The 10,000-nt window shown below is 39.7% G+C and overlaps 1 protein-coding gene and 1 long non-coding RNA gene across 2 annotated transcripts in view; one reads left to right on the top strand and one right to left on the bottom strand.

The window, feature by feature from the left end:
- LOC135202418 (ER degradation-enhancing alpha-mannosidase-like protein 1) overlaps window positions 1–10,000 on the bottom strand; it is a 300,462-nt gene that overhangs the window by 202,120 nt on the left and 88,342 nt on the right. The window lies entirely within an intron of this gene.
- LOC135202045 (uncharacterized) lies at window positions 2,088–2,561 on the top strand. The gene is made up of 3 exons (XR_010311652.1): window positions 2,088–2,159; window positions 2,276–2,367; window positions 2,491–2,561. It is a non-coding gene; the product is annotated as an uncharacterized LOC135202045 (long non-coding RNA).

Here is a 10,000-nt window from a genome sequence, read left to right as displayed (position 1 = left end):
ATCAAGGACAAGGAACGTATTCTCAAGCATGTTAAGGATGCTGCACCGATGAAGTCAACGGTGATAAACGAGAAGCAACGTACCCAGAGCATTGTGGAAATGGAGAAGTTGCTGATGATCTGGCTGGAGGACCAGAACCAGCAACGTGTTCCGGTGAGCTTAGGTGTGATCCAGGAGAAGGCTAGAGAGCTGCATGAGGCAGTCGTGAAAAAGTTTGGAGAAGGCAGTGCTGGTGGTGAATTTGCCGCGAGTAGAGGTTGGTTTAACCGTTTCAAGGCTCGTGCAAATTTGCATAATGTGAAGCTGCAAGGTGAAGCTGCTAGTGCTGATAGCGAAGCAGCAGAAAGTTTTCCAAGTGGTTTGGCTGAGATAATTAAGGATGGTGGTTACACGGCTGACCAAGTTTTTAATGTGGACGAGACTGGATTATTTTGGAAATGAATGCCAAACCGTACGTACCTTTCCAAGGAGGAGAAGTCAGCGCCTGGCCATAAAGCTGGTAAGGAGCGACTGACTTTGCTGTTTGGGGCCAATGCAAGTGGCGATTTGAAACTTAAGCCCTTGCTGGTGTATTTGGCAGAGAATCCCAAGGCTTTCAAGGGCATTTTCAAGAGTCAACTTCCTGTGATTTGGAAGTCTAACAAGAAGGCTTGGGTTACCTTGATGGTCTTCGAAGATTGGTTCAATGACCATTTCGTGCCAGCAGTGGAACGGTATTTGACTTCGAAGGGTCTGCCTTTTAAAGCGCTTTTAGTTCTGGACAATGCCCCTGGTCACCCTTCAAATTTGAGCGACATGCACCCTAATGTGAAGGTGGTGTACCTCCCACCCAATATCACATCGCTGATACAGCCAATGGACCAGGGAGTAATTGCTAATTCTAAGGCTTACTACCTTAGAAGGACCATACGTTTTGCTTTGAGGGCCATAGAAGCTAACAAGGAGTTGACACTGAAGCAGTTCTGGAAGGGCTACAACATTGCTGATACAGTCAAGAACATTGCAAGTGCTTGGGACGAGGTGAAGACGACCACTTTAAATGGGGCCTGGAAGAAACTGTATCCACAGTTTGTGCACAGTTTTGAAGGCTTTGACCAGGCAGAAGACGTCGAGACTGTGACGAGGAAGATCGTAGGGCTAAGCAAGAGGCTGAAACTAGATCTTGAACCTGATGATGTAACAGAGCTGCTGGCATCCCATGGAGAGGAATTGTCAGCAGAGGACCTTCTTGATCTGGAGCAGCCGATGATTGAGGAGGAGGAGGAGGCACCAGAGCCAAAACCCAGGACATCAACTGTGAAAGGCTTGTCAGAGGGTTTTACTCATCTGGAGAGAGCCTTGACTTCTTTTGAGGCAGAAGACGCTAACGTTGCCAGGTTTGACAAAATCAGGAGAGGAATCATGGATTTGGTGACTTTCTACAAGGAGACCATGAAGGAGAAGCAGATGAAGAAAAGTGTGCAGTCCAGGCTTGACACTTTCTTTCACAAGTCTCCAGTACCACCACCTCCCACTCCTAGTCCTGGTAAGGAATTCTGAACTGTTTTACTAATTTATGTGTTTACATACTGTATATAAAATGTGTTAATTTTTTAATGTAACATATACTAAATGTTAAGAGTAAATTGTAACTTCATTAATTTTCATCATTTGTAATTTTACTGCAGAAGTGGTGACAGTTCCAGATCCCCCTGTACCTGTGACAGTTCCAGATCCCCCTGTACCTGGACCCTCTGTAGCAGCCCGTCCACCTGTATCAGGTAAGAAATTTCATTTTTCTCATTTTCATGTTGGAAATTGTTTACTACATTATGGCATACATACACTACTACAATGTGTTTGATGTTGCATAACCTTTTTTTTTTTTTTTTTTTTTTTTTTGTATCATTCCAGACCCCTTTGATAGTGACGACGACCCAGATGACCCTGAGCCCCTCCATGGTTTGGATGTCTCGCCCTATTCATCAGGTAAGGAATCCTTAACAAATTTGTAAAATGTTTTATAAATTGCTAATAGAAATTTTATTAAAATTGTGTACATATGCTACGAGTTACTCCACCTTATTTATGTACCCTATCATTCTTTCCAGATCTAGATGTACCCTCTTCAGAGCCCAAATCAGTTGATACGACTAGTATCACCTCTCCAACTCCTTCAGGTAAAAGAATTCTTCATTTTTTATATTGTACTACATATGTCAAACAGTAATAGTATATTATGTGCAGTAGTTAATACATTACAGTACTCTATCATTTATATTTTTTATCATTCCAGACTCCCAAGCACCTGCACATCCCACTCCATAGCCCAGCCACTCTCATCTACCATATGCCCATCCCAGTTAGCAAGCCAACCACTAGAATTTGGTAAGGACACTTTTTTTATGAATGTTTTATTATTACATATGTAATAACCATGTTATGTATGTACATACATACATACAGAGTGTACTAGTTACTTTACTAATAATATGTACATTATCATTCCAGACTGACATGCACCTTGTGACTTACATAAACCAGACCTCTACATAGCCTACATCTCTTCATTTTGCTAAAGGTAAGGAATTCTCAATTGTTTTTTATGTACATACAGTAATTGTTAATTAGGAACATTAAATTTTGTACTTAAGTGGTTACATACTGTCCTTTAATATTAATTCTTCATTCCAGGCTGCACATCATCCTAGCCTGTTATCTGTTATAAAGCACACTGAAGTTAGGTATGGAATGCATCCTTATCATTGCAGGCTTCCCACACATGAATGCTACCTCCATCTCCATCTCCATGTCCCCCAACCTAGGTAACAGCTTACATACACTAAAAGTTGGTAAGTTATGTAAGGAATTTCTAAATTAAGTTTTATACTACATGTTATATCTTATAAACCACTGTACATATGGTACATATTACTGGATGTAACTTGCTATGCATAGAGGACTTACTTTACATTATTTTTTTGTACATTCCAGAATCCCAGAACCCCCTGAATGATGTAGGCTATGGGGCCACATAAAACTTTGTCCAGGGTTACATAGCACGACAACTTTAAACTAAAAGTAAGGAATTAATTAACATACATTAACTCTTTTACTCTTGATATATCTAATTTACATATTGCATTCAGGGCTTTGTGTAGTATTTTGTACTAATTGTGTTACTTTTACCTTCCAGAACCACCATTTTTGAATGAAAATAACTCCAGGTTGTACTACACATTAGTGTCACCAAAGGATTACTACAAGTAGAAGCACCATTTTTTGATGAACAAAAACTTCAGGAAAGTATATTAAATGTAACATGTAGTGTAACAAAAGGATGACAAGTAAGGTTTTTACATACATAGAGTATAACTTTTTTTTATTAGTTTAAGACAACCTAGCTAACAGCTTTGAGACTCACTCAAAGTTGGTAAGTTATTTAAGGAATTTCTAACTAAGTTTGATTACATGTTAGTATATCTTATAAACCACTGTATGGTATATTACTGTATGTAACTTACTATGCATAGATGACTTAAATTAGATAATTTTTCTATAGTACATTCCAGAATCCCAGAACACCCTGAATGATGTATGCTATGGGGCCACATAAAACTTTGTCCAGGGTTACATACATAGCACGACAACTTTAAACTACTAAAAGTAAGGAATAATACATACATTAACTAAGTTTTATACATGTTATATCTTATATTAAACCACTGTATGGTACATATTACTGTATGTAACTTACTATGCATAGAGGACTTACTGACATAATTATTTTTTGTACATTCCAGAATCCCAGAACCCCCTGAATGATGTAGGCTATGGGGCCACATAAGACTTTGTCCAGGGTTACATAGCACGACAACTTTAAACTAAAAGTAAGGAATTAATTAACATACATTAACTCTTTTACTCTTGATATATCTCAAAGTAAGGAATTAAACTAAAAGTAAGGAATTAATTAACATACATTAACTCTTTCACTCTTGATATATCTAATTTACATATTGCATTCAGGACTTTGTGTAGAATTTTGTACTAATTGTGTATACTTTTACCTTCCAGAACCACCATTTTTGGATGAAAATCACTCCAGGTTGTACATACAACTTCAAGAATCTGCATTTATAGTGTCACCAGAGGATCACAATAAAGTTTATACCTTCATGAACCAACATTTTTGCATTGAAATAACCCCAGGTTGTACATGAAACTACACCAAACATCATGTACTGTAAACAAAAGGATTACAAGTAAGGTTTTTATAACTTTTTATTAGTTTAAGACATATTTCCAAACGTCGTTCCGGCTTACAACGATTTTCGGGTTACGACGCGTCTCAAGAACGGAACCGTCGTCATAACCCGGGGACTGCCTGTATATATATATATTTCTGGGTTCGACCTGTGTCTGCCATTGAAAAATCCCTGTAGCCCATTTTTCAAGTATAAATATATCCTAATACAGTAGTACCTCGAGATACGAAAGGCTCTACTTACGAAAAACTCGAGATACGAAAGCCAATGCGAAAAATTTTACTGCTCTACATACGAAAAGTTTTCAAGATACGAAAGGTTGTTGCTGTAAATTCCCGAGATTCGCCCGGACCACCGAGAACAATTTTAAAACTCCCGCGCAGCCAACTGAGTAAACTCGCCACCATCCTCCCGCTCTCCCATTGGTTCCTGATGCTAGTCACCCCATAAGGTCCTGCTCTCCTATTGGTCAGCCTCTACCCCTTCTGCTTTAAGTATTCTATTGGTAAAAGGTTGCTGTAAATTGAAAAACTTATTCATGCAATACATTTAATAAAAAAAAACATTAGGTAAAGATAGAATAAAGAATAGAAATGAATGGTTATTATACTGTTTGGTAGTTTCAGTAGTTGAAGAGAGATAATGAAAATTTATGGCTTACTGTGTAAAAGTGATTGCTTGGCGATCGTTCGATACTCGTAAGTGCTGGATGTAAACAGACGTTTGGAAGCTTGTTTTTTGTTTGTTATTATAGTTTTAATGGTTTACTTAATAATTATTTTGAAATGAGTACATGCAATACATTTAATAAAAAAAATTGTGAATTAGATATCATAAAATATAAAATAAATCAGACTGTCAACAAATACGTAATTTTTAGAATTCTTCTTCTTTTTTATTATTACGTTACATATACGTACGTATGTTTCATTATAGCTGTCAGTAACTCGGTATCTCCATTAGGTAAAGATAGAATAAAGAATAGAAATGAATGGTTATTATACTGTTTGGTGGTTTCATTAGTTGAAGAAAGATACTAATGACAATTTATGGCTTACTGTGTGCTAGGAAAAATGATTGTTTGGCGCTCGTTTGATTCTCGTAAGACGGGTAAGAGCTGAATGTAAACAATCGATTGGAAGGTTTGTTTTTTGTTTGTTTGTGTATTATAGTTAATGATCAATTAATAATTATTTGAAATGAGTACATACTGATTATCTATACATTTTATTGGCATATTCTAAGCTTTTAGCTCTTAGGTTTAGATGTCAGAATCATAGACTAGGCTACAGTAGCAACCGCTAACATAGGCTAGGCTTATTGCTAAGGGACATATGCTAAAGTCCTAATATATGCAGTAAAAATGGGGTTGAACATTGCATGCAGATGAATATTACTCAAGTATGTACAGTATTTTGCCTTTTTGGAGTCATATTTCTTCCGTCGCAACCCTAGAACATGTGTTTTAGGCCTGGAAATGTAATTTACTGGGGTGTTTTTGGAGGGCTTGGAACGGATTAGACATTTTACATGTATAATGTGTTCCAAGATACGAAAAAATCATGATACAAAGGCAGTCTCGGAACGGATTAATTTCGTATCTCGAGGTACCACTGTATATACCAGAGAAAAAGCTTACATGGTATGCTGAAGTTACTACCCTCAGCGCGAGCACCTCGAAGGGTGTCGGTACAGTGGTCCCCCCGTATTCGCGGGGATGCGTACCAGACCCCCCCGTGAATAGTTAGAACCCGTGAATGTTTGGAACCCCTATAAAAATGCTAAAAACAGCCTATTTTGTTAGTTAAAACTCAAGAAAAACCCACTAAAAATTTTCCTACATGGTTTTTTTAATAGTTTTATCACAAAAATGATATTGTTATGATACAATAAAGTTTTATACATACTTACCTGGCAGATATATACTTAGCTATTGACTCCGTCGTGCCGACAGAATTTCGAATTTCGCGCACACGCTACAGGTAGGTCAGGTGATCAACCGCGCTGCCACTGGGTGGCAGGAATAGGAACCATTCCCGTTTTCCATCATATTTTTTCTAAACCACCTGTCTCCTGAGGGGAGGATGGGTGGGCGATTAATTGTATATATCTGCCAGGTAAGTATGTATAAAACTTTATTGTAATATAACAATATCATTTTTATACATTCAACTTACCTGACAGATATATACTTAGCTGATTCACACCATTGGAGGAGGGTAAAAGACAGCTAATAACTGATTTAAACAGAAATCACAACATTCGTTGTAGGTAATAATTAAATAAAACCTTGGTTCCTACCTGTTTAGACTGAAGACTTCATGATTAATAACCAGGAGTCTGATTAGTCTCAAGAGCCTCAGCGAGAAATTGATCTATTGCTAAGAGTTCTTGTAGGTCTGCCAAAGGGGTCTTATCCACTTACTTGGCCGATCCTATAAGGGCTATGTCAAAGGGTTTCAATCCACTTATATGACAAGTACCTTTTTTCTAAGGAGCACAATACCGATCCCGATCACCTTAACCTAACACCATGTTATTTCTAAGATTGCAAGGAATCATCCCCGAACCCCTTGCAAACAACCAAAAAACTCAAACACAATTATCTCACACATCACTTAATTACGAAAAATATAAATTCAAAATTTAAATTTTTGTACAACCCCGCTTTTAAGACCTATTCAAAGCCTCCTACTGGCAGAAGCAATGGCCGCCTGTGCGACGTCAAGTGCTCATGCCAGCAGAAAAACCTTGATACTGTCTCAAAAGGGAGGTTCATGCACGGATTTTAGACAAAGTCTTTAGTACAACTCCGCTTATAAGGCACATTCGCAGTTCCTTACTGACAAGGGTAACGGCCGCCTGTGCGACAACTAGCACCCTTATTAGTAGTAAACCAAAAACCTGCCTCAAGGAAAGGGAAGATTTACGTACGATCAAAGACACAGTCTCCTATAGTATAGCCCATCCTGTAAGATAAACTCACAGTTCCTTACTTAACCAAGGCAACGGCCGCCTGTGCGACATCTAGCCGTCATGTAAGAAGAAACTTAGAGCCTAACTCAAAGGTACGGTTTTTCACAAACAAATTTTAATCTTTTCAGTTAAGGATCGGTATGCGTCCCTATTCCCAGCACTGTATCCGCAGACACAAAAGGACCTAGAGAGAAGCACTTTTCATAGGTAATCCTAACATCCTTAAGATAGTGAGATGCGAATACCGAATTGCATCTCCAATAGGTCGCATTAATAATATCCTTCATAGACATATTCTTCTGGAAAGATAATGACGTTGCCACAGCTCTTACCTCATGAGCTTTTACTCGCAGTGACTTATAGGAATCGTCTGCACATACACTGTGAGCTTCCGTAATCACACTTCTAACAAAATATGACAACGCATTTTTGGACATTGGCCTTTTCGTATCCCGCACTGCGCACCATAAACTTTGTTTACATGCCCGTAGCTCTTCTTTCTTTTTAAGATAGAACTTAAGAGCTCTAACTGGGCATAAAGTTCTTTCAATTTCGTCTCCCACCAAAGTTGAAAGACTTTTCACTTCAAAACTCCTTGGCCAGGGTTTCGAAGGGTTTTCATTTTTTGCTAAAAATAAAGTTTGGAAAGCACAGATAGCCGCGTCTCTTTTAAAACCCACTCGAGAATCTAGGGCATGGATTTCACTGATTCTCTTAGCGGTAGCTAAGGCTATGAGGAAAATACACTTTCTCGTCCAATCTCTGAACGAGGCACGGTCGGGAGGTTCAAACTTTTCTGACGAGAGGAACTTGAGTACTACATCCAGGTTCCAGCTTGGAGGAACTGAGGATATAGATTTAGAGGTTTCAAACGATCTTATTAAATCGTGTAAATCTTTACCTTCTGCCAAATTCAATCCTCTATTTCTAAAAACAACCGAGAGCATGCTTCGGTATCCTCTTATGGTAGAAACTGAAAGATGAGCTTCCTCTCTCAAAAATAACAGAAAATCTGCTATATTGGTCACAGAGGTATCGGAGGAGGACAGTTTATTCTTCCTACACCATCTTCTGAACACATCCCACTTCGATTGGTAAATACGAATAGTAGACGATCTTCGGGCTCTAGCAATTGCTTTCGAAGCTTTGCTTGAAAAGCCTCTCGCTCTGACCAATCTTTCCATAGTCGAAAGGCAGTCAGAGCAAGAGCGGAGAGGTTTTGATGGTACCTCTCGAAGTGGGGTTGTCTGAGAAGATCTATCCTGTTTGGAAGAGATCTTGGATAGTCTACTGTCCATTCCTGTACCTCTGTGAACCAATCTTGGGATGGCCAAAACGGGGCAATGAGTGTTAGTCTCGTCCCTGTTGATGCAACGAATTTCTTCATCACCACTCCTAGCAACTTGAATGGAGGGAAGGCGTAAGTGTCGAGTCCCGACCACTCCAGTAGCATGGCATACACCGCTATCGCTCTCGGGTCTTCGACTGAGGAGCAGAAGCTTTCTATCCTTTTTGAAAGGAATGTCGCAAATAAATCTATTTGTGGCCTTCCCCACAGGTTCCATAGACTTTGACAAACCTGCTCGTGTAAAGTCCACTCCGTGGGGAGAACTTGGTTTGTTCTGCTGAGCCTGTCTGCTCTCACATTCTTTTCTCCTTTCACAAATCTGGTTAGGAGTGTGATGTTCCTCTCCTCCGTCCATGACAGCAGGTCCCTCGTTATCTCGTAAAGGGAGAACGAATGCGTTACTCCTTGTTTTTTTATATAAGCCAACACCGTGGTATTGTCTGCGTTGACTTGGATCTCTTGATTTTTTACTTCTGATTCGAAGAATCTCAGTGCCAGGAACACTGCATATAGTTCTTTGGCATTTATATGCCAGTCCTGTTCTCTCTCCCATCTGCCCGACACTTCTTTTGCCCCTAGAGTCGCTCCCCATCCTGTCTCTGAAGCGTCTGAGAACAAGGTTAGGTTTGGGTTCCGAACCTCTAGAGACACTCCCTCGTTCTTTTTTAGTGGAAGCAGCCACCACTTCAGGTGTTTCTTCGCTTCTAATGTCACAGGAAAAGTGTCCGACAGACATCCTTTCTTCCAAGTCCATGATTGTTTTAGGAAGAATTGTAGTGGTCGAAGATGAAGTCTTCCTAGGGACACAAATTGTTCTAGGGATGAAAGAGTCCCTAGAAGGCTTAGCCACTCTCTGGCTGAACTTTTCTCTTTCTTTAGAAAGGACGTTACTTTCTGAATCCCTCGCAGAATCCTTTCTTGGGACGGAAAAACCCGAAAATCCCGAAAATTCATCTGAATCCCCAAATAGACTAAGTCCTGACTGGGGATCATCTGCGATTTCTCGAGATTCACGAGTAGTCCTAATGAATTCGTCAAATCGAGTGTCTTCCGTAGATCCTCCAAACATTGTTTCTGGGATTTTGCTCTTATTAGCCAGTCGTCTAGATAAAGAGAGACGTTTATGCCCTCCAGATGTAGCCATCTTGCCACGTTCCGCATCAGGTACGTGAATACCTGCGGAGCGGTGGAGAGGCCGAAGCACAAGGCCCTGAACTGAAAGACCTTTCCTTGTATCACGAACCTCAGATACTTCTTGGACAATGGGTGAATAGGAACGTGAAAATAGGCATCCTGCAGGTCTAGAGAGACCATCCAGTCTCCCTTTCGCAGGGCTGAAAGCACCGAGGCAGAAGTCTCCATCGAGAACTTTTTCTTTTCTACATAACAATTCAGGATGCTCACATCCAAGACTGGTCTCCATCCCCCC

Source organism: Macrobrachium nipponense, chromosome 30 (assembly GCF_015104395.2).
Source record: "Macrobrachium nipponense isolate FS-2020 chromosome 30, ASM1510439v2, whole genome shotgun sequence".
In the NCBI taxonomy this organism is placed as follows: Eukaryota; Metazoa; Arthropoda; class Malacostraca; order Decapoda; family Palaemonidae; genus Macrobrachium; species Macrobrachium nipponense.
This window is presented reverse-complemented; position numbering and strand designations above follow the sequence as displayed.